This window comes from Pinus tabuliformis, chromosome J, assembly GCF_031772625.1.
Source record: "Pinus tabuliformis cultivar Carrire ecotype Pingquan chromosome J, CPIR1, whole genome shotgun sequence".
Classification (NCBI taxonomy): Eukaryota; Viridiplantae; Streptophyta; class Pinopsida; order Pinales; family Pinaceae; genus Pinus; species Pinus tabuliformis.
Window position 1 is genome coordinate 466,042,957 of NC_142295.1, and position 26,390 is coordinate 466,069,346.

At 37.0% G+C, this 26,390-nt stretch overlaps 1 pseudogene; it reads left to right on the forward strand.

Annotated features, from left to right (window-relative positions):
• Positions 1-23,724, forward strand: part of LOC149227858 (uncharacterized) — a 141,389-nt pseudogene extending 117,665 nt beyond the window's left edge.
• The last annotated feature ends 2,666 nt before the right edge of the window (positions 23,725-26,390 follow it).

Genomic DNA, 26,390 nt, shown 5'->3' on the forward strand with positions numbered 1-26,390 from the left:
TTGTTTGTGGTTGCAGGAATTGACTTGAAGGAGGAGCTCATCCGGATCGTCAAGAACGGACTTCAACAACAGCGTTTTGGAATAAGGTAAGCCTAAACACTTGTTGTTTTCATGTTGTAAAAGGTGTATTTAGAGAAAGATCACTCCATTTTGTCTTGTTTGTCATTAGAACGTCTTAGACTTCTAGGAAGGTCAGTCGTGTCCGCACCCTTGACCAATTTCGTGTGACACCTTCCCTAAGACATGGTCGACTACCATCATTCCCGTTCCATCACTATTTCATACCTCTATTTATTCATTCCATCGAGATTTGCCTTATACACTTATTGATCTATCTTGATGATGAGCCACAATGGATGGCTCGAAACGTCGATTCAAACAATTATGGATGCGATGATTCCGGAAGAAAACTCCACACAAAATACAAATCGCAGAAGCCTCAAAACAATAACATGCACCTTATGAACATATTTAAAACACAAACATGTAATCATGTAAACCACAGCATAAAATCAACACATAAAAACATCACATATGGACACCAAATATAAGTGGAAACCCATAAAGGGAGAAAACCACGACTTTGTTATTGTTGTGATGCAAAGGCAAGCTCCAACTCCCTCATTACATTAGATTTTCTATAGGCACCAACCTACAGGAGGTTACTACCTCAATTTCTTCTGCAAGCTACAACATACAAGGAAGCTGAAACTCCCATAAGTTTTCTACATACTACAACCCACAGGAGGTTGCTACCTCAACATACTCCAACATGTTATTTATCAAGATGCATCTTGAAAGGAGACTAAAATCCCCTGATAGATAAAGAAAACAATGTGTTGCTTACCTGGTCCATAAATCTTCATAGCTTCATCTCTCTCTCTAGTTCTTCTCCTCAAATATGATTCACATCTTCTCTATATGTGCAAGGTGATAAGCAACTCAAATAAGCTCTTACATTCTAAAAAACTCTCTAAATTTTTAGCCTTACAACCATACACATTTTTATAAAAAATCTTTGATGGTTGTTGATATTCTAAACATGAATATGAAGTAAAAATACTTGTCTCTTTGAATTCCACTCATTCATTCCACACCTTTTAAGATTTTTAACATTAAAATAAAATAAATGCTTCACCGAATATTATTTTTGGCCACATGTAATGACTAAATCAACAATCATAATAGCCATAGACTTTGCAACATACATTATAAATACATCAACAATTATATCATCACAACATCAAAAGCATAACAACATTCTTCATGCCTTTGCCTTGCATCATGTATTTTCCTTGCTTCACAATAATGTTTGATAACAAACCAACTTAATATATGCAACTACATTTCCATAACTAACTCATCAACACAATTGTGCATACACCAACTATTCCATGATAATTTGTTGCTCCTTTATTCTATTGTCAATAGTTCTATCATATCTAACATACCTTGCACCCAAACATAGAAAGCATTAAAATGCATACCTCTACCACACTTTTGTCAAGCATCATGAGCACCCAGCATCACAAACACCAAGCATACCTTGTACATCAACTGCAACATAACTTGTTGCTCATGTTGCTGCTTTTCCATCTCTTTCATCTCAAGCATACCAAGTCATCAAGTATACTAAGCAAACCTTGCTACTCCTATTGTTTCTTTTCCATCACCTTCATCTCAATCATACCAAGTCATCAAGTATACTAAGCCAACCTTGTTGCTCCTACTGTTCCTTTGCCATCAATAATAATAATGCCAACAATCTTCCCTTTTCGAATTTATGGCAACACTGTGTTCCTCTTCCATTTTGTCTTAAAAAAATATTATCCATACCTTTGCTTACCTCCCCCTTTGAAATCAATGGAAATGGGTATGAAGAGTGAAGAAAATTCTCTAATTGTGTAAACATCCTCTATGTAAACTCCTTGACTGTGTATAATTTCCTGATCTCCTTTTTGCATAAATGATGGCGTAAGTAAAAGTAAATATGGACCCTTTAAATGCTTATGCTTAGACCAATTGACATCATTTCCATATCTGCTAAATGCAGTACAAATGGTTAAAGGTTGAACTAAGGTTTTGCATCAAACAACCTTGAATGAATTGAATTACTAACTCTAGGTCCAGACTCATTTCTACACTTGGGACAAGCCCAAGTATTACCTTCCTACATTTTCAACCTAATGTATTCTCCATGTCTATTATTCAATCACACATCATAGAAATGGTTAGTACAAACACACCATATCCTCTAGCGTGATGCATGCACTAATCCACACTAGTATTTTTCCTTGATTTTGATTACAAAGCCAAACAATGATAGCAGTAGAAACATCAATGAAAAAGCTACTATTTTTTGTTGTTTGAAATCTCTTCATTCATCCATGAAATTCATCAGCATGCAAGGAGTCACTCTTCAAATTCTACGACTCTTTTTCATTGTATTTTTCATCTCTACATTCATAATAAAGTGATCACTTCTTTGTATTGCTTCCCATTCACCTCTCCCTATATAGTACTATGGTGCTGCATTTGATGCGTTGCTATCTCAACATTGCTATTTCTTTTAGAACCATTCAAGATGGATTTGGCATTTGAACATATATGACTTTAGAGAACTATTTATACATCCATATGTGAAGATTCTTCTAGCGATGCCTTCATTTTGGAATGAGACTGCTCAATGATATAGCCAAGACCACAAAGAATATTATAAGAATGATTATTTGGTGGGAGATATTTTCTTTGAAAATTGAACTATGTCCATAGGTGACATCTATTATTCAATGTTAACTTGCCAAAGTGAGTGCATTTGTAGTAAATGATGCTCAATAGTTTGATTTGTAAACATCTTTACCCAACAATTCAGGATTTGTAGAAAGTGATATGTTTCCCCTATAAACAATATTTAATATTGGTGCCAAGTCACATCTAAGCAATTGTAGACATTTGACATCAATGCTGCATTTAATATATACACCAAGCTTGGATTGGAATTTCTCCATAATACCATCCAATCATTGTATACCACTAGAGATCAAAGATAAATGGGGAATTGATAGGGATGTCCTTCACTACAAAACTACATGCAGGTCACAATTAAGTAGAAATGGTTATGCCCATTCCACCCTGTCTCAACATGTTTGTTAATTAATAATGCACCAACAAAAACCCTAATTCACATAAACAAATTCCATGTATAATATCAATGTACCAATATAACCAACCAATATAACACTCATCAATGTTAAATTATGTGCCTTATATATCAACATGTATGCAACCTTATATATCAACACCAATTACAACAATAATATCAACGTAATCAACACTATAATGCAACACAAAGGAGCAATATATAACGTAGCGTAGCACCTTCAACACCACCAAATCTATTTGTATTGTAACATTGTCCAAGGAAGGCCAAACTATCAATTGGAAATACTCATTGAACACTATTCTTTATTGATGAAGCTAACCAAGTTTGAGATTTGGGGTATTCTTTTATTTTAACGATTCATTACCATAACTAATTCTTAACCATAGTTCCGATGCCATGTATCGTAAATCTCAACCACAGTCCCATGCTAATGAAAGTTGCTAGCTCATCTGCATATGTAGCATCCCAATGAATCTTTAGTCCTACCACTAATGATGTCTTCTGCATCCTTGTATGAACTTATATTGCGGAACTCACGACTTCAGCTTGCATCTAAGCGTGCTTAGAATCCTAGGAAGGCCATTGAATGTCACCTGGTGAAACACCACCATATAATATATCAATGAAAATGCCATCATATAATAACACAAGTAAATTTTTGATACATTCAATTAATATTAAATAAAAATAATAAGAATAGAGTAGGTTTGCTTATGGTCATTTTATGCGGATCCAGTACAGTTGATAGTGATTTTTGCACTGAAAAATTATGACACTGATGTTCTGAACAATATGAGACTCTAGCAACTTATTCAATGAATATGATCATCGGATAAGCTTATAATTTGGATGAATATGGAAATCCAAGTAGGAGAATGAATGTTAAATAGTGGGCGCTAATGCTTCAGTATGGTCTCGCTCCAACATAGTTTTCAGGAGACTCTTTTTTTTTTTAATTAATTCTTTATAAGAAGAGAGTTATATGAGAAGAGTTTCCAGGAGACTTTTTCTTTCTTTTTCTAAATTCATTATAAGAAGAGAGTTATATGAGAAGATGGAGATGCACAAACCAACATTGAGTTGGTAGTTTGCTAATGGAAGGGCATAAGCTTCCCAATGCTAAGACTCCCACGGGAGGAAATGTGCATCGTGTACACATAGGTCGAATTATGTATACACTGTGATAGGTAGTGTGTATATATATATGACTTGTCAAACTCAAGTGTCATCTGGTAAAACTCTCAACGCTTTTCACCATTATATACTGACGCTGCACAATATGAATTGAATATATAACATTGTAACCATTGCCGTAGTATATCAACGTTGTCGTATATATGTTGCAATATATATAGATAATGCCCATATGTGATATATTACACATTGCAACGAGTTGTAGCACATGAAATTGCCAATTTATGATATTATGCCAATATATAATCACAACAATATATATAATGTCAATATAACACATGATACCAATTCACATATAATATCGAGGATAAACAATTGATATAATTTGGATGCATTTGTTGACAACATTTGGATGTGTTATGCTTCCAAAATTTTTGTTTGTTACCTTTAAACCTAATTCTTTGTCACCTCCTAGCATGACCTCCCTCTGTACTCCCATTCCAACTAAGTAACGCTTCATTCTACCACTGCTTCCTGTAGACTCTTCCCATTTTGTCTCTTATCACCTCCGTCTCTGTTTGTCATAATCATCGCACTACATTACCTTTTTGACTGTTCAATGCACATATCCAAACAACCACACCATTACAAATACATACTCTCATGGTCGCTGAAGTCTCTTTGGAAAATCAAAATTTTGCTTCCTTCAGTCTCCTCTTATAATTATCTTCCGCAATTTAAATGTCACGTAGTTTTTGATTTTTCAATCTCATAGTTTTGTTCTAGTCATTCTTCTCTCCACAATGTTTAGTCATTGAATTTTCATTTACATTTGATTTGATTTGAATTTCTTTTTGAACAAGATTCAGATATTGAGTCATGCTGCATTGTTTGTATATTTGTTTGCTCCTGTCATATTTAATTAGACTTCTCGACGCTCGTCATCCGCACAACCTCCAAAACAATTCTTGAACTTGGAAATTTGTCTAACATTGTTGACCATCTGGATTCTTGCTTTCATGTTATAGAATTTGGGTATTTTTTTTTTAAACTTTGGGGGCCAACAAATGGAGAAGCCTTCCTGATGGCACCATGATTTATATCCATTTTTGCGTTAGATGCAATCCTTTCCTCATTTGTCCCTATAAACACACCATTTATTGATTCATTGTCTCACAAATCTTGCTGTTTTATCTTGGTGAGATTATTGAAGCTTCCAAATGTGATGAATCCATTAGAAATAATCAATGTTTCTACAACGGAATCTACTTCTGGAGATGGTGTATAACAGAGGAAGCATCCTGGCAGTCTTACGAGCTCTACCACATGCTTTTGCCTTGTGTCTAAAGGATCTACCAATGAATCTATAAATCAATAATCAATAATCTGCAAACCAGTTGTATTTGGATATCAAATCCATGTAGCATATACTGGAGAAGGCCTTCTTCTCTTCAATTGCATAGATACCTTGCCAAATCCCACCTTTCTTCAAAACTCTTTCTCTAAAACTATGTGTCTTTGCATCTACCTTAATAACCGCAGAATAAACGACCACCTTGTAATTTCTATAATCATGGCATGCAAGAGGTGTTTCTTTGAAATAGGAGACTGAATATCTGAAGTAATATGATGATACATAACCAATAAATAGTGCCCATTTAATGTCCATAGGATTATCCCAGGACCGAGGATAGAGATTCATAAATTGCTTACCCCATCCCTTATGTGCAATATCAAGCTCATCATCTTCGCCCTCTAGATGTATTTCATGGATAACAAGTGATTTTGACCAGCATTATGAGAGTCTGGATCAATTTCCAGGAATTGCTCATATGCCTCTATCTGAAACATTATATTACCCGCATCCTTGTGCGAAACCCCTAGATTATTATAAGCTTTTGCATATGCAGGATTTTCCATTATAGCCTTTTCAATAATGCTTGCAACAAGATCCATTTTACCCTGGACAATGAGACCACTTTAAGATTATTAGGAGAATGTGAAAAAACTAGATTTGATCAACAAATCCATCTTTTAGCACTCCATAACTTTGTCAAAATTATCCTTGCCTTTGTAAATGACTCATAAATTATTGCATGCTTCCGCACAATGTGGATTGAAGTGCTGGGTAAGCTCATACATCACAATTATCATGTTAAATTTTAGTAGTTCACCATATGTAATACACTCACATAAACCCCACATACTAGACACTCAAGATTGACCTTATAGGTGTCACAAATTTCTTAAACAATGGGTCCTATGTATTCTTCTTCAAATAAGAATCGGCAAGTGCTTCAAAAATACTTCCTCTTTTTCCATCATTTATTGATCTGGGTGGCTCTAGAAAGACACATAGGACAAAGAGGGCTCAAAAATCAAAGTGCTCAGAATGACTTTGAATTAGGACCATAGCGTAAATCTCGTCGCCCTGATCGTGGAGGTGCGAATGGTTCATCAAACTGAGCTCGTATGAGGGAGAACGGGTTAGTCAAAGTTTGGTCAAAGTTGCGCTACGGGGCCAGGTTTAAGTGTCCTACAATTTGACTGACCCCAAGGCATGAACCTAGCTCCCAAAATCGGTCGAAATTGTTGTCTCGTTAATTTTCCCAATGACCCTTATTTTCTAGAAGTTTCAAAACACCTTTCTCTTTATAAAAATCCAAAATATATATTTTGATTATTATAAGACCGATGGGCCACAACCTCCCATTGGCCAAATCGCAAATCGCATCCATAAACCAAAGTTATTTTAAGGCCGACGAGCCATAACTCCCTGCCAGCCTAATCGCCCCTTTAAACAACAAATCGCATATATGTGTTAAGACCGACAGCCATAACCCCCGCCGGCCTAATCGCAATCACAATCAACATATATTTAGGATCGGCAGCTGTTACCCCCGCGGAACCCTCCATACATTCTATCGCGTATATATATATATATATATATATATATATATATATATATATATATATATATGTATACATATATATATATATATATATATATATATATATGTATATATATATATATACATATATATATATATGTATATATATGTATATATATATATATATATATATCCACGTATTACGGGGCGCGGGCCATCAAAGGTGGACCTGGCCCAAACCCCAAAGACCAACCATATTATATATCACCGATATATATATCGGCGAAACCACCACATATCGTGCCGATATATATGCGATAACAACGCCATATATAGTGCCAATGGCTGATACCTCAAATGCGCCGATCGCCGATTTTATCACCGATATTATATATGTCAACCACCATATCCGATCACTTTAATCCACCGACATATGTAAACGTGCCGATTTCATATACGGTTGTGTCAGTGCGGGGTTTAAAGGGCGGGCTGCCCAATGCGGACCCGACCCCCATTAATGCATCATTTTGGTTTATAAAAATATATATGGAGAGGCAAGATTTGATCCCCCAACCTCTCCTCAACCAACGTATATTTTTACTATTGAGCCATAATTGCTCATCTTGGTAAATCCAACCAGGGTTTTTTATTTAAACTCAGAGTTTTACCTTTGCACATAGTTCAAGGAGGCAGAAGGCGGACACGCTTTTCGAGGCAATTAATTAATATTTTAATGCAGGGACCATGAATTTTGCAAGAGGGCAAAATCTTCACTTTGTCAGAAATTGACAAATTTTATATGGTTTTTACACCTCTCATCGACACGAGCGCAACGATGCTGTCTGTTTCTCCATCAAAGTTTTGCATTTTCGGTTATCTTCAGAATACACGTGGAACTATGATTTCAGCGAAAATAGGTAGCAGAACCATGAGCCTTGAAATTTTCCCAAGGAGGTAAAATTTTGTCATGTTAGATTATAGTCAATTTTATACTTGTTTTTCATGGTTTTCCGCAGGGATCGCAATGGCGAGATCAAATTCGCCATTTGAGTTTCAGATTTCCAGTCCATCCATGGAATAAAATCTTTGAGAAATCCTGGGGGAATCTAAAAGATTCCTTGAGCCCAGAATTCTCAACTTCTCAGAATTTGGATTTTAGACAGTCAATTCAGCACTACTCGATGCAAAAAATATGATGGTGTCTTCATATTTCTTATTTTCTCATTTCTTCTTCTAGCTAATTTTCTAAGTGCTAGTGTAGATGTCCACATTCATGTGCGAGTAGTCATCTTCATACGATCGATGCCTTGAGATCGATGGTCCGAGCAGCTTTAGCAGTGTGACATCCACTTCTTCAGATGGCCCTTGGTTGTGAGGTATATGATGTTTTCATGTGCTGATGATTGATATGTTCCTCTTCTTTTCCGCCTACAGATGTATTCATTAATGTTCCTTTAAAATGCAATTTAACACATCACGAAAGTAAAAGGTCTTGGAAGGGTCCTTCGTCACACCCAGACCTGGATCATTTATGAAAGTATAATATGGAGATTGGTTCTGGTAGTTGGCAACAATAATATTTCTCATTGTTGCAAACATTGTTCTTATTGAAACAAGCCATCTCAATTTTATTTATTTATTAATTATTATTATTATTTTTCCATTTCTCATAGGGATTCTCTTTTTTCATTCCCATAATGCTGTCAACTTTTGGGGTTGCTCCCCCCTGCGATATTTCACATTTCATGACTACTACTCCTCTAACTATGACATTAACAATATTCTTCTTTGATTTCATGAGCATCTCCCCTAGAGACCAAGCTGACTTCAATTCATTAAAGTCATTGGCTACTCCTTTTTCTTCCTCTTCCACACCTTATTGTTCTACCTTCTTTTATATGCATTTGTTTTTGACTAATTGTTTCGCCTGCCTTGTTTTTCTTCCATCATATGTTTTGAATTCTTTAGTGTATTTGGTAGCTTGCAATCTTTGGCTTTATGTCCAAGATTGTTACATTTGTAACACCTTGTTTGTCCAAGAAATGGAGCGAATGGTGTGTATTTTCTTGAGTTATTCCTACTCTTCTTTACATACATTGCATTCAACAACTTTATGTCAAAATTCATTACACAAATAACAATAACCATAGAAATGACTTATGTCCCTGGTGGCAAATTGCCTTCTTTGTTTTCTTCCTTGAGGGAACCTTCTTGTTTGTTGCATCTTCCACTGATTAGTCACCATTTACTTTCTCTTACATTTTGCTACAACATGTCCAAGATCATGGTAATAAAAACACTCGATATCTTTCAAGGAAGCAAAAAATCTCCTTTGAGATATGTTGATGGCAAAAAATGACCAAAATTAGCATTTAGGTAGACCACCCGATTAGGGCCCCACTTAAGCCCTTATCCATTTGGGATGGTGGTTATGACTGGTTCTAATGGGTCTAATTACCCTCTCATCCTTCCTGCTAACTTGTGATATATCTAATTACTTATCGACAGGAAGAAACAATCAAAAATACCTCCTTGTAGTGCACTTCCAAGGAAGCAGCCCTTAAGCTGAAACAAGGGCTTAACCAAACCACACTAGAGTTTTCCCATGCGTAAGGATACTTCTAAAAATCTATTGAATTAATTTCTAAATGCAAATCTACTCTAAAATGTAGGCAACAAAAAATATATCCTAAATCTATCTCGATTGGGAAGATATAGATATGGCCCCAATCGAGAGCAAGATAATGAAGTTTGGACCAAATTTTAATTTAGAATAAAATGAAGTCAATAAGTGAAGGAAATAGTTCTAGGACTTACTACTAATTCAAGCAAGTATACATATTCAGCGATCTGACGAATAGTCATAAGATCTCTGCTGCAGATACATCTAAATCCAAATAAAATGAATTCAAAACCAGTGACATGACTGCATTAAGGAAATAGTTATCATAAAACAATCATGTAGTTAACCCTAATGACATGTCCATATATTCAAATTCATTTCTGAACTTGATATCAATTAGATCCAACAAGAAAATATAGTTTTTCATTGATTAAATAAACATATAATTAAATTGAATCCACAGTAGTGTAGAACTCATAAATTAGACACTTATCTGGATCAACAATTGAATCAAATTGAATTAAAAGAAGACTATCAATTGGCCTTTAACCTTGATGATAGCGTACAAAAGTTTCAAATCTAATCAAATCTCTCTGAGTACGTGAAATTCTTAGAAAATTTCATGATAGCATGAAATTTTCAGAGTTGTAACACATATTTTTAAATATGGTCCAAAAGATACCTAATTCTCTATAATATTCAGTCCCCTAAAGTAGTGCAAAAAGCCCTCTTTTTGCAAATAATTGGAACCCTTGTCTCCTTCTCAAAATTATTATTTATAACTTACAAAAAATCTCCCCAAAACTAGAGTTGTTGAAGGAAGGACTCAAATTTCCGATTTTAGTTGAAATGAATCTATTTCTTGTTCTTGCTGGTGCAATTCCAATGATCCAAGATCCCTTTGCTTCATCCTCTCCAACAAATTATCTGCGAAAAATAAAATTAAAACCAATTAAAAATCAAGAGAAAACTCAGATTTCTAAATTTATGAAAAGCCATTAACTAATTCAAATCTAACTCATCAAATTAATAAAATAAAATTCTAGCTTTGCATTAATTCTCTTTGGATATATTCTCTAGTAAAATTGTTAATATGAAACGAATTTGAAACAACAAGCCCTTTGAGCAAATTAAAATGCTTTAAAACAAACTCCAAAATTGATCTTTTTTATGTAATTTCATTACCTTCACTTATGCTAACTTTTTTGGAGTGTTTAATGACCAAATCTAGTCATGAAACTAGCTCTAGATTCTTCTCCATGAAATAAACTCTCCAACAAGCTCTTGCTTGCCTCATTTGACTGAATAAATTCCAAAGATATTTCTTTACTAGAATTACATTTTTGGTCAATTAATTTTAATGTTTTAATTCAATAAAATTAAAAAAATATAACAAAAACAAAAAAAAACAAACAAAGAAAACAATAAAATATTAAAATAAATTATAAATAAACCAAATCAATTAATCACAAATAAAAATGCCCCAAGGAAGGGCTTATACATTAAATGTGAGGAGAAAAAAGTGGAGAGAGGGGCATGTGGAATGTGGAGCCTCCTCCCAACTCCATTATTAGTCCCTGCCTCTGGTATCGCAGGGACTATAGCGTTCGATCGAGCGTTGACCGGGTATTAAATCACTTTGACCGATTAACTAATTGTAGATTTTCAGAGCTTAACCAAAGTTTATTGCTAACAATTTTGCGTTATGAAAATTTTAACCAAACTTTTGAATTGAGCCTCTTATTGCAAGCTTCACGTGCCCCAATGCTATTTTTAGCGAGGGGAAGCTATTTTATCCTAAGTTTTTTAACTGATGGTTGGGGCAAGTTATTTTATTTAAAGTTTTTGAAACAAAGGTCGAAGCAAAGTTTTCGTTTTCAAAGTTGTTGAGACAACATCGCATAAACCCGTCGAGCTTACAAGCTTACACTTGTCACTGTTGGTTGCCAGGATTGTTTACAGCTGCCACATTCATTCCACCACCCTCTTACGCCCTCTTCCTCTCTTCATTGCATCGCAAACATGTTGTTCTTCTGCTCTTCATTCCATTGCATGTTAGCTTCCGCTCGGGTTTGTTCAGGCTGCCGGGATGAAAATTCATTGAAATGATCTCTGTTCCAGGCACGTTTATTGAAATGATCTTTGAGGTAACAACCACAACCCTCTGTATTCCCATGCTGAAGTCACAAACAAAAAATTCTATTGTTGAATATGAAATACCTGAAATTGTTTACGCTTCTTCCTGTATGTAGGATTAGTGGTAGCATCAATCTAGCTTGATAGAAGGGCGAATGCACCCATTTTCACCGGCCTGGTAAAACAGACAGAAAAATCACAGGGGGTTGCTAGCATCGTTTAAAATCTGTCGAGAAATCCTGTAGAAACAAGGCAGCAGACACAGATATCTAATCTTTGCTAGCGTGATGGTAATGACCAGAAGAACAAACATGGATTCCAGAACTTCATGCTCATCAAAGTTGAGCTTGTGGAAGGATTTCATCTCCCAAAAAGTTCCGCCTGTAAATTTGTTAGCACATATTCATTCAATGTTTTCTTTTCTTTCCATGCACATATTCTTGTTGTAATGACAATGTCCAAATTATTTATTGCAAATATTTTTGTTATAATTAATTACATGAAAGATTTCATTGTTATTTATACTACGCAGAAAATACTTGTGTAGCAACGGAGCGGAAGACGCAAGCTGCAGACCAACCAAGGCAGGGGGAAGGTAAGTAGTGAGGCTCAACCCTTTCTGATTCCTTCGCCCATCTCAGTTATACAAAATAAAATAAAAAAAGAGAAGCACCGCTTGCAAAATATTACACTCTTTCTTCTGAACAATGAAAAATGTTCCATTTTTAAATAAGTTACTGGTCTAGTCGACTCCTAGCTAGCTGGGCCAGTGCAGAAGCCTAACTTTCATGGACTTGTCAGTGAATAATCTTCAGGGTCCGATACCACTCGGTCTGGCTTCTCTGGATCACATAATGGAATTAGGAATATCTAGAAATTCCTTGACGGGGAATCTCGACGGGAGATTTCTAGCCAATTGGACGAATTTGGTGTCGCTTCAGCTGCAAAACAACTTAATCTCAGGGAGCATACCTCCGAAGTGGGGATGTTGAAGAGACTCGAACTCCTATTCCTCTTTCACAATTCCTTTGAGGGGCACATTCCGACAGAGATAGGGAACTGTTCCAACTTGCAGAAGCTTGACATTTCACATAATTCTTTAACCGGACTGATTCCTGCCGAGCTCGGAAAGTTAACATCTCTCGTCATACTGAATCTCTTTGAAAATGGCTTGACGGGAAGAATTCCAGAGGAACTCAGAGAATTGAAGGCACTGATAATGCTAGACATTTCCGGCAATAATCTGATGGGATCCATACCGGAGGGCATATTCCGGCTTCCTAATTTGAGCCTTCTTTATCTGCATAACAACAATTTATCTGGAACAATCTCTGGCAGTTTTGGAAAATACAGTAATTTGACAAAGGTAAGCCTATCCAACAACAGTCTCACCGGAAACCTAAAGACTAATTTCATATTGTGTTTGGTGGCAAGAAGTTGAGAGGCGGTGGTAGCCAGCTACCTGAGAGGTGGCAGACGACCTCTTCGATTCCTCGGCGGGCATTTGCGATCACCTAGAAGACGTGCGTGACATCAGTGAGAGGCAACGTGGGTTGCATGCAAGCACGATGTGGACCAACGTGGGTTGCATATCAGCAGGGACTACCGCTGCTTGCGGATCTTGTTTATATACACAATGTAACGTAGTATAAAGCCTCCTTGGGAACAAAAAATCTCTGTACATTTATATATGGTAAATGCTTTCTTGGTTTGGGGAACGTTCCCCATGACCTCTTTTAATGTTGTTTTCCCGAAGGATATGGTTGGGAGGCCTAGGGAGAAATGATTTCGGAAGAAACCTCCGAGAAGTTTTGTGAGGTTTTTTCTGTGATCATTTCCTCTTAGGAATTTTTTTGGCTTTTTTTAGTTTGCGTGCGCGCATATATATATATAAAATAATTAAATATTTATAAATTAATTATGTGTAATTAAAATAAATTAGATTAGTTTAATTGACTAACAACATTTATTGATAGAAATTTAATTAAATAATTAAAAATGTTATTTACAAGCTAAGTAATCTAATTAGCTTAATTAATTGAAATAATTAATTTATTTCAACTATAACAATAATTAATTTATCTTAACTAAAATTAATTAGATTAACTAATTAAATAAGTTATATTACATATTTAACTGTACAAATTTATAAAAATGATAAGATACACATTTACATATTTTAATGCCTGGGCAATGAAATTCAACCAAACTTTGAACAAACGTCATTTTCAAATCACAAGTCCAAATTCAGCTAAATTTGAGTTGTTGGGAAGTTGGCGAGAAACCACACAAAATGGAGAAATCAAAGTGGAAAACCGAGAAAAGTGAAAATATCCCAAATAAAGTATCATATAAGTGATTTGACCAAAATTTACATGGAGCGTCCCCATAATAAATTTTCAAAAATTATTGGGGTGTTGTGGCCACAACGATTGGCGACACACGGTGATGAAAGAATTATCTCTTGTTAAGATAATAAGACTACGTTTTACCAAAGATTGAAAATAAAGCTTTCCATTTTTTTTCACACATAGCACCATTCCCAAGGGTTCCACATAAGATAAAAAAAAGTAAAAAAATCCCATAAAGATAAAATCACTTAAGTGTCCAATTCTAAGACAATGAATCTAAATATAAGGAATAATCATTCTCTTATGTTCTCTCCATCATTGGATAGTAAAGATAGTTAGGAGGTGTTAAATATTAACACGCATCTATTAGATATAAAATTACCTCTTTTCTACCGACATTGGTTCATTTCCAGCAGGCCTATTCAGTACCCTGACGAAGATATCTCAGTACCATGTATGCATCGAATCACTGCCAGCAAGCTTGTTTAGTACTTCGGTGGGTTTGCACACACTTCCCAGACATATGTGCCTTCAACTTCCTTTTGCCACCCTTTTGATTAACACATTTTGAGAATTGCTTTTAGCACATGGGTAAAGAGAGAAGGTGATGTAGATTTATGAAGGAACGAAAAGAAATATAGATATAAACAGAAACACAAAGCTACAATGAAAACATAACTCATTAATAACAAAGTATTGAAAACAATTTACATGGAGAATGGAAATAAATTAGCTCATGGAATGAAAACTTATCTCTAAGAAGAGGTGTAGCGGTTACATGCCTTTTGAACTGTGTTACAATGAGGCTCAGAGGCCTTTTTATTATTGAGAAATAATGGAAAACCCTAAACATATAAAAACCTAACCCTGGGAGATGAAGCACCAAAAGTCTGTGTGCCTCGTTTGGGTTAGTTGGTACATCAACTTCCTGGGGTCATAACTTTGGCATATGATACCTCGTTAGAAAGATCTATCCGAGGACAATAAATTTCGATAGAAAACTTGTAATTGCCACACCTTTTTTCGAGTCTTCCCATTTTCCAAAAAAAGGTCGTTTAAGGCCTCAAAATGGGTTCGGAAGTTTAAGACCCAAAAAATACCAAAAATAGTAATTTGTGCTACAATTAAGGAAACTGAAAGAAACAATGGTGGGGGTCCAAGTGGAATAGGAGGGTGGCCACCAATATCCACTTTAATCAATTAGGTGGTACAAGAGGTTTTATACTTAAAGCAAGAGATGTAATACCATTTGAGTTTGACCCCACTAGTGTTCTCTTCATCTACCAAAGTAGAGAATTTTATACATGGATGAATATGGGAGGGATTCGAAGCAAAAAATGGAGACAATTCATTCCTTTATAAAGATGAGCTTATACCACATGAATAAAATCTTGATGTTCCCCATGGTCAATTAATGCACGAAAAAGGTGAAAACTTGATAAAAATGACTTTTAGGTAGATGAAATCCTATTGAAAAGGGAGAGTAAAAAATTTCCCCATGCATGCCCACCAAGGTTGCGTAAGAAAGATTCCCCCATTAAGATTTCAGAAATATTACTCACTCCAAACTAAACAAATTGGAAGACCACATTTTAAAAATTGCAAATGGAAAAAGAAAATTCAAACCAGAAGGATAAGATGAATGGAAAGCCAAGGTTCATAGAAAACTTTAGCCAAACAATATATAAAAATATACCTCAACTAAAGAGTAAATATGAAGAAAACAAGTGCGTCTGACTTAAGTCGAGATGTTAGGAATTTTTATCTTGCGAAGTTGTGCATAATTAGGCTTTTTAGTCAAACAAAACTCCTAAATCTAGACAACAACAATGATTAAAAGATGAATTTATATCAGATGTCCCTTGCTTTACAAAATTCTTGTTTCAAAATCAAGACTCAATTGAAAACTTAGCAAGGGTTTAATGAAGGCATAAAAAAAGTTCAAAAATTCCTTGATTTAGCTTATTTGCAATTTGATTAGTATCTTAATGCTTTGCCTAGCCCAAAAGCAACCAAAACGAGACGAGTGAATTCCAAATATTAGCAACCTTGGGTTGTTAGATTTTCAAAGAAATTCTCAAGGACTTGCAAAAAAAATCTTAGATCAACTAGAACCTAAAATAAATTTGTGACCAAAGTCATAATGGAAACTAGTAAAAGATGAACATAAACATATGAAATTTATCTTTGAAAACTATGGTTATAATTTACCTTAAAGGTCTTGACCTTTTCCAAATTCTAGGCTTTACATAAGTAATCTCCTCTTATGATAAAAATAAAAAATGTGAAAAAAATGCAACCTTAATGAAATTTACATATGCCCATGATTATCAGTTTTATTAAATCTACTCTAAGGTGAGCAGTAAGCCTATGAAAAAAATTTACCAAGAGAGAAATGGTTTCATGCTCATGATTAAATTTTCCTTAAAATGTTTAGATCCGTGCTTTCAATAATAATACTAACATGAAAATCAACCCAATTTAAAATTGCTTTGTGTTGCTACTTTGATATTCTTTTTGCAAATTTATATGTAATGACCTTCTCTTCGGGCTTTCCATGTCAAAGTTTACAGAACTTGCAGAGCTAATTTGCAGGAAACATATGTCTAAGAAAGGGGATTTTGCAATGCAATAGTTGAACTCCATGTTGAAATATGACAACGAAAATATTCCAATTTAATTTGTCCTTGAATTAAATTGTGAATTAAAATCGAATTTAGTCTTAACAGCTACTTGGAAATAATTAATTAATTTATTTTAAATTAATTAGTTGGAGAAATTCAAGTTAGAAGTCTTTCTGAAGTCATGTAAGAGTTATCCCTTAAATTAAGGAGATAAGATTGAGTTATATTTGAGTTGTAATTAATTAACTCAGTTTAATGATTTAAGTCTAGTTAAATTAGTTCCAAATTGTTTGAGGAACTAATAGTGAGTTAACAATCAATTGATGCATTAATGCACTCAACTAGTTTACTCCAGTTAACTGAAGATTCCCTCATCAGAAACTCATGCATGTCTATTATGAGAAAGACCTAGTTGAGATTAATGTTCAAGGACAATGTACTATCAGTTGCATGTGTTTTGTTGTGGAGAAAACTCATGCATGCAGTCAAGGATTCATCCTTGAGGATTGCGCTGTTTTGAAGGTTTGCTTTTTCCACTTGGTAATAGGCTAATCATCCACAAGGAACATCACAAGGAAATAGGAGCTTGGAGGGCAGAGAGGAAGGCTGGAGAGAAGCCAAGATTGCGTATGAGCATCTGTGAGGATTGTACTGAGAGCTGGCTAGCTGTGAGAGCTAAGGCTTTGTATAATTCCTATGTATTTCCACCATGTATGATAATACAATAGTGTGGGGTTTTTATCTGAGACTTTCCCCAAATTATTTTCATGCGTATTGTGCCATTGATTATTCTTCTTCTGGTTATAACGTTCAGCTTGATCTTTAAGCTTCCGCAAATTGATAGTAGAAGTAGGTTATAGTATTCTACTTTGATTTATATTGCATTATCGGGTTAACCTATCACATATTTTCTACATGGTATCAGAGCTATGAACAGTATACTGAGAAGAGAATTCAAAGTTTGAAGTTCAGGGTTGCAGGTGCAAATCGAATTCATATCATACTTCAAGGTTGGACAATGGCGTTCTATGGCTTGAGACTCGAGTATGCCTTGGAAGGTAGCTTGAATTACATAGCATGGAAAGATATAATGGAGGCTGTATTAGAAGGCAATGGCTTGAAGGAATTCATTGATCAAGAAATCCCAAAGCCAACTTCAACTAATGCACAAGAGTTGGCTGAGTGGAAGAAGTGTGTGGCAAAGGCGAGACAGATCATCCTTGAGGGAGTTCAAGACCATATTGTCTCGAGTCTCCATGGGAAGGATACTCCATTTTCAATGTGGAAGACATTGAAGGACCTCTACCAGAACAGTAGCAACCAGAGGAAATTGGTGCTCAAGGTTAAGCTTCGAAGAATCAATGTGGAGAAGGGCGATACTATTTCCACATATTTGAACAAGCTCACTACCTACAGAGATGAGCTTGGCAGTGTGGGAATAACTATTGCCGATGATGATATGGTGAGCCTCGCTCTCCTTGGCCTTCCAAAGAGTTGGAATAGCTACCAGGACTCTGTGAATGGAAGGGAGAAACTGCTGGATTGGGAACGATTGTGGTTGAATCTTATGTAGGAGGAGATCAGGAGGAGCACATGAGATGGTTCTTCATCCAAGAATGATGATGAAGAAAATCTGGCCTTAGCAAGTAAGGCGAGGAAAGGGAAGGGGAAGGCTTCCCATCTCAAATCGAATTCTTCTCATGGAGGGAAGAAGGGTGACATGTCTAAAGTAAGATGCTTTAAATGTCACAATATGGGACGTTATGCGACTAATTGCCCATCGAACAAGTCCAAGAAGGGATCCTTAGAAGGATCAGAAGGTGAGGCATTAGCCTATCAATTCGAAATGGACTTTACCCTCATCGCATGCATGGTTTCATCGATGATGGGTTATGTATGGTATCTTGACAGTGGAGCCTCATTCCACATGACCAGTGATAAAAATTTATTCAGTGCCTTGGATGAGAAATACGTCAATATGCGCATAGAGATGGGTGACAATGGAAGGTATAGTGTTTCAGGAGTGGGCATAGTTGCTTTTTAGAGGGAGCATGGAGCTCCTCTCACCTTGAAAGATGTGATGTATGTGCCTGGACTGAAGAAGAACTTGGTAGCGGTCGCGATGTTGGAGGAAAAAGGCTACAATGTTGTCTTCAGTAAAGGAAAGGCGTTCCTAAGACACATAGCCACGAGTCAGACCAAGAGGATAGGGATTCAGGTGAAGAATCTCTATAAAATAGAGGTAGATGATTATGCAACATTGAGTACAAAAGAAAAATTGGTGCAAAGCCAAGACATTGGCGAGTTGTGGCGCAGACGGTGGGGCCATTTGCATCATGGGGCTTTGAAGATAATGCAACAGATATCTACAAGACTTCCCAAAGGTAAACTTGAGCAAGTTGACACATGCAAAGGTTGTACCTTGGGAAAGTACACCAAGTCTTCCTTTCATGATCAAGATAGTCTAGTAGAGGCTATCTTAGAGCGAGTTCATACTGATTTGTGTGGACCATTCTCGACAACATCCACAGCGGAGCAAAGGTATTATGTGATTTTCATTGATGACTATTCTCGTAAATGCTGGATTTATTTCATGCAGAAGAAGGACCAAACTTTCCCAAAGTTTTGTGAGTTCAAAGCTTTGGTCAAGAAATGTTAAGTTATTGTATGTTCTATGCTTATAACAGTTTACTTCTTTTTCTTATTATATTCCACAGATTAGCAATCACATGTACATAAAGTAAAGTGCAGATAGAACATTAAACGATCGACAGAAAACAAGCCAAGACAAGAGACACAAGATGTGGCGGCTAGCCAGGGACAAACCACACAATGTGTGGGGAAAACCTTTGATGAAATCTTCTTTTATGTTCAAGAATTCAGCAGAGAGAAATAGTACAATAAATCTGATTCATATCAGCAGTAGCAAACCCTAGATCAGTAGCATCAGCATTAGCGGCTTCATCATCAAACTAGGACAGACGATATCTCACAAACCAACTGTCGGATTGGCTTGATTCCACCACCAAAAGTTGCGGCTTCCAGAGGAGGTTCAGATGAACCTACAACATAGTTTAGATGAGGATATCTTCTAGTACAAGCAGGTCAATCTTTACTTCTGCAGTTGCAGCTTCAGTTTCGGAAGTTTCCGGCTTCAAACTAGGGCAGTCGATATCTTGCAAACCGTTCGTCGGATTGACTTCATTCCACCACCAAAAGTTGCAGCTTTTAGAGGAGATCCAGATGGAACTATAACGTAGTTCTAAGGAGGAGATATAATGGTCAACTCTAGTCAAACTTTGGATCTGCAGTTGCAGCTTAATGTTCAACAACTTCCGGCTTCACATGTGTGAGAGAGAGACCCTTTTCTACGCAATAAAGAAGAGACTCATTTCTGCGCAGTAGAGAGAGAGATGTGATGAGATGAGTGAGTCCAAATGAGGAAAAGTCATCCTATATTTATACACAATGTTGGTGATTGAATATATGCGACTGTTGGGCTTCTAAGCCTACATGAGTTGTTGGTCGGCTTGATAATAATTCCATAATCAAAATAAATTCATATCTTCATGAATACTTATCAGAATCGGATGATATTTATATCAATCCTACACCTCTCGATGAGAGGAATTTAATAAAAATATTATCAGCCATGAATAGATGACCCACATGAAGTTTTTCCCTAGTTTCCAATTTTAACAGTCCCTCTCAACTAGGGAGAACTTCATCTGCATATCGGTCATTACTATTCATCCATCAAATGCATTGCCCTGTACAGCCTATCCCTTTCCCTGCTCTGCTCTATTCTACCTGTTCTGCTCTATCTTGTTCTGCCATGTACTGATCTGTATTGTTCTGCTCTGTTCTGCTCTGCTCTTGCATTGTTCTGTTTTGCTCTGCTTTTGTCTGAATTATGAAGAAGAAGAAATGATCGAGGCTGTATCATACTGACTCAAAGTCAGTGTCAGAGTATGTACCACTAGTCCTAGACCAGTCTCAACCAACCTGAAGTCAACGTTATAGTGGGTACAACTCCACTGATCCCAGACTAGTATCATCCTCCACTGACTCAAAGTTAGTCTCAGAGTGCATACCACTGGTCCCAGACCAGTCTCAACTGACCCGAAGTCAGCGTCATTGTATGTACCACTCCTACCACTGGTCCCAGACCAGTATCACAGTCTCAGAGAGTGTACCACTGGTCCCAGACCAGTCTCAACCGACCCGAAGTCAGTGTCATAGTATGTACCACTCTCACTGGTCCCAGACCAGTACTGCACTGGCACGAAGTCAGCCTCAGAGTATGTACCACTGGTCCCAGACCAATCTCAACTGACCCGAAGTCAGTGTCATAGTATGGTACAACTACTACCACTAGTCCCAAACCAGTATCACTGATCCCAGATCAATGGAGGTCATCCTAGCGTAGGGAGTACAGTAGATACAACGATGCGTCCATTGGTACTACTATGGTCCCTAACTTCATTTCCCTCTTCATTGATCAGATGAGAGGTACTTCCCATGGGTCCTAGACTGCATGGGTAGGATGCCTCGACAGGAGAACTAATCAATCCTGTCCTCACAGGAGAACACATCAATCCTCCTACAACTGCCATGGAGAACACATCAATCGAGGCCTCACAGGAGAACTAAGCATCTTGCTACATAGGAGAGAGAATCATCCTGTTCCACAAGACAACGAATCATCTTGTCCCACAAGAGATCAAATCATCTTGTTCCAGTGCACACCACCAGGGGAGGGTGAGTCACCCTGTGGTCGTATGTTGCTCCTGTAAGAACCGAAAGCCCTCAAAGCTCCCAGAGCTCAATGTATGCAACATGCAGGACCCTTGTACAAGGGTTTCTTGAAGACTCCAAGCCATTTGGGAAAATCACAGATTAGATCTTTTCTCGGGACTTTGATAAGGTGTATCGACCTGTACATCATCTTAATGCGATGGAGCCTCCTTACTCATTGACTTACAATATCCCAGATGATGTCTATCTGCTGGAGCAATCGACGTGTTATCACTCAAGAAAAATTTCTAAATTGTTCACATCAGTTCGATTGTTTGCCAAAGGGTTGGTGTCAATTTTGGGTCTATTCTTTTCATCTGGTTTTAGAGTCTAAATAGTTTGAATAGGAGTCTTGTTAAGAGTATTGTTGGTATGTATAAAGGGGTCAATTCTTTGTTTTAGTCTATCATTGGTCTCACATCTCACATGGATATCATATGTCCAAACTCATTTCAAAGCCGAAATTGTCTAGGTGATTTCGTAGCGCCTGTAATCATTTTAAAGTGGTTTTGCAGCACATAAATCCTTTTTAGCAGTTTCGCAGCGCAACATGTTTTAGGTGGTTTCGTAGTGCATAATTCATATTTTGCACTGGCTGCGCTACGAAATTGGGGATTTGTTCGAATCCATAGCCATTCTTTCACAGCTGTCATATCCATCAAAATCCATCAACAGTTGTCAGCCTATACACTTCGTCTATCATATCCGACCGCTTATCCTCATCATTAGGTCGTTAGGTGTCTTGGTACTGGCACATGTTTGCAGTTGTATTTTACTTAGCGGTTTTGGTCGTTCAATCAGGGTTTTCAAAATAGTATCAGAGCAATCAGGGAAATGTTCTTGTGGGTTTTGCTTCTATTCTTCGAATTTGGAGCAGTCTGAAACTATTCCTTGTAAACAATCTTGAGCTCAGTTTTCAGGGATATTCTCATTGTACTGGATATTCTGTTTTCTGAGATTTTTCACCCAGCTGAAAGACACACTTGAGATCCGTGATTTTTATACACGACCTAAACGAAAGCCAAGCCATCCATATCCTCGGAAGGCAGGCACTGCTAGTCAAATTGGTCCATCAACAAATGAAGAGGAGAACAGGTCACTATCAGCAGTTTCATCTGCACCTGACAGATTGTGTGCAGGTTCCAATCTAGGTGGTGAAACTCGGAAGAACGCAGCATTTGCTCCATACAATGCAAGACTGGGACCACTTCAAACACATGATAACATCAACTTGCAGGAAACAAATATGGAATCATCCAGTACAAGCATTTCACCATCAAGTCTCAAGCTATTTGGCCAGACGGTTTTAGTTCCAACTAATGAGTCAGGCTTAGATGTTAATGTTAAAGGAGCTTTCCAAGAGTTTACGTCTCATAAGAAGGAGAGACACTCATTAGATGGTCAAATTCCTGAGAATTCAAAGTTGGAAAAGATGAAAGGATCGTTGCATAATGTTGGTGTGAAGGCTAAAATGAAAGTAGTTAAATCTGAGAATGCCTTGGGGGTGACATCCAATATTCCACCATCAGACTCAGAGACCAGTATGCTCGAAGGTAGTGGTGAATCAAATGCAAATATGCCCTGCAGGGAAATCCATACAGCACAACAGGACTCGGATGAGCCGCTATCTGAATTGGATAACAACATGAATTCCCTTTCTAGAGAGCATCAAGCCTCTGTTCCTATATCCATTTATTCGAGACATATTCCAGTGCAAAATGTTGAAGGAGGGGCAGAAGAATGTGTGGCAATCAATACACTGAATGGTAACGGATCATTGTCTGACATAACTGGGAAGATGAAGGCAGATGTTCAAACTTCATAGCTAAATGTTTTTCCACCCTTTCCTGGCATACCAGGTTTGTCGTGTCCCAAGTCTGGACATGCTGATGGTTTGCCAGAAGTTTTACCATCAAGTTCAGATCCCAACATAACTAGCTGTAATGAAGAGTCCTGTGATGTAGAAATGCAGATAGAGAAACCAAATTGTCAAGTGGAAGAATAGGATGATAATGCACTTTGTATCAACTTGCCCAATGGAGAAACTACAAACAGTAGATAGGTTATAAAAGAAAGGTCATCAAGTGGTTCAAATACACCTTCAAGTGCTGACCCTGAAGTTGATCCCTGTTTGGGGATGAACACTGAAGTGAAGGGCAATAGTGAAAGGGATTTTGAGTTTAACTGGGTTGGTAGTGGAAGTTCTGATGCAGGAGGAGAAGAGGTATTAACCAGATTCATACAGTTATATTTGGAACAGTGAATGGTGTTATCGGTGTCATTGCATCCTTTCCTCAGGAGAAATATCTATTTCTTGAAAAGTTGCAAGCAAATCTTGTCAAAATGATCAAGGGAGTAAGGTGCTTAAGCCATGAACAGTGGCGATCATTTAGCTATGAAAGGAAGACTGTGTTTTTGAAATTACACAACAGTTTTGTAGCACGCTACGAAACTGCTGTAGCTGCATATTACAATTCAGTTGATCAATTATGATTGACAAAGCGGAAAATATTTTTGAAAGGTTTTGTCATCACACAGGTACATGAAATGGTGGACAGCACATCAAGGATGTGGCAGTCTTCTCTATTTTGGGTAATTAAAGGATAAAGGACATGCTTCTTTGGATTCGAACATTTTGAGGTAAACCAAAGACCAGTAAAACAGGGATAATTTCCTATGTTTCAGGACAATGGAAAACGTGTGACATTGAAGACCAACATGGAGCCTTGAAGATCCATCACAGCCAAACTAAAAGAGACCACTTGTCAGGGAATAAATCCTGATTGTAATAAATGCTACATTCAGCATGATGTAGAATTAGAATCCTAATTGTTTTAGGATTCTAGAGCTGTCAATTAACAGTCAGTTGTATTTATTAGTTAGTTAAAGGGTTAATAGGTGTCATTAGAAGTAGTTTTCGAGTTCCCTTAATGTTTAAGGAGGAATCTCGATCAGTTAGAATAAGAGCTCTATATATAGCTGAAACAGCAATGTAATCAGGGTTGGAAATTTTATGCAAAAGCTTGTATTTGGCCTATGTAAGACTCATTTTCAGTAATACATGCTTGACTTTACTTCTCAGGATTCATGAAGGATTTTTTATGTTCAGAATATGTGATGTTGTCATTTTCTTAATTCTTACAGTGGTATGGATGTATAATCACTCAGAATTCACTGAATGTGCTCTGACTTCCTGTATACATTTATAAACTGTGTGGTCCCATATGAGTTTATGTTCTGAATGTTTAAATGCTGAATGCCCTGACTTCCATGTAGGGTTGAGTTCATTGTTATATTGAGGTGTTGTTGACTCCATAAGCCCAATGGATAGTTTTGTTTAATGTGTTTCCACCATTCATATTTTTCACAGTTGTTCTATAAGAGTTAGCCATCTTATCTTTAATCAAAATCATTAATCCATCAAGAGAGAGCCCTCTCAGGTTGAGGAGGCTAAGCCTTAGCCTAAAGTAGGTTTGAAATAGTTACTTAGAGTCAACCTGACCAGCAGCCTATTAGGGCTTGATTTTGAGATAACACGACGAATACGGGATTCCTCAATAATCAAATCTCACCTCTAGTTGTTACAGAGAATCATAGTGGTATGTGTTCAAACAGCTCACTGAAGAGCTTCCCCAACCAGACAGCTTCAAACGAGATCATACTCATAGATATGTATTCGTTCTCGGTGGTGCTTATGCCAACCGACTTCTGCTTCCTACTCATTCATTATATCAAAGCAGATCCCAAGGAGAAAAAACACCCGGAAGTTCTCTTACGGTCCTCCACATTGCCTGCCCAGTCAGCATCTGTGTATCCAAATAGTCTCACATCTCCGGCAGTGTATCTTAACCCATAAGTGATAGTGCCATGAAGATATCTCAGCATATTCTTGGCACCAATCCAATGTATGTGGTGGGGTTCAACCATATGTTGACTCAACGTGTTGACTACGAAGCATATATCTAGACGGAAGTTCACTAAGAACATTAATGCTCCGACGAGTTGCCGATACTTGGTAACATTTCGTAAAACAGGTCCAGCAGCGCTACCGCTTAACTTCTTGAAGTCAAGCTCCATTAGTGTAGTTACAGGCTTGCAATCCACCATACCGAATCTTTCCAATATCTTCACCACATATTTTCCTTGAGATAGGAAATTTTCTCCTGGCTTCTGCCACACTTCAAGTCCTTAGTCCTTCATTTCAAATTCAAAAGCCAACTCCCTCTTACATTTTTGAATGAGAGGGTGTGAACCTATTAGAAAGAGGCCATATACATACAACACCAGCATGAGAGGCTTGTCATCTTCAACCTTAAAGTAAAGGTTAAGATCAGCTTCACTCCTAGTGAATCCCAACTTCATCAAGTAGCTATCAATCCTCTCATACCATGCTAGGGGTGCTTGCTTTAGCCCATAGGGAGCCTTATTCAACTTGCATACATGAGATTTTCAATCATAAATTTTAAATCCTTTGGGTTGCTCCACATAGACCTCTTCTTTGATTGAACCATGCAAGAATGCGGTCTTGACATCCATCTGATGTAGGTTCCATCCTTGTGAAGCCACAAGGGTTATGATCAAGTGGATGGTCATATATTTGGAAACAGGTACAAATATCACATCATAGTCTATACCTTCCTTCTGGGAGAAATCACGAGCAACAAAACGAGC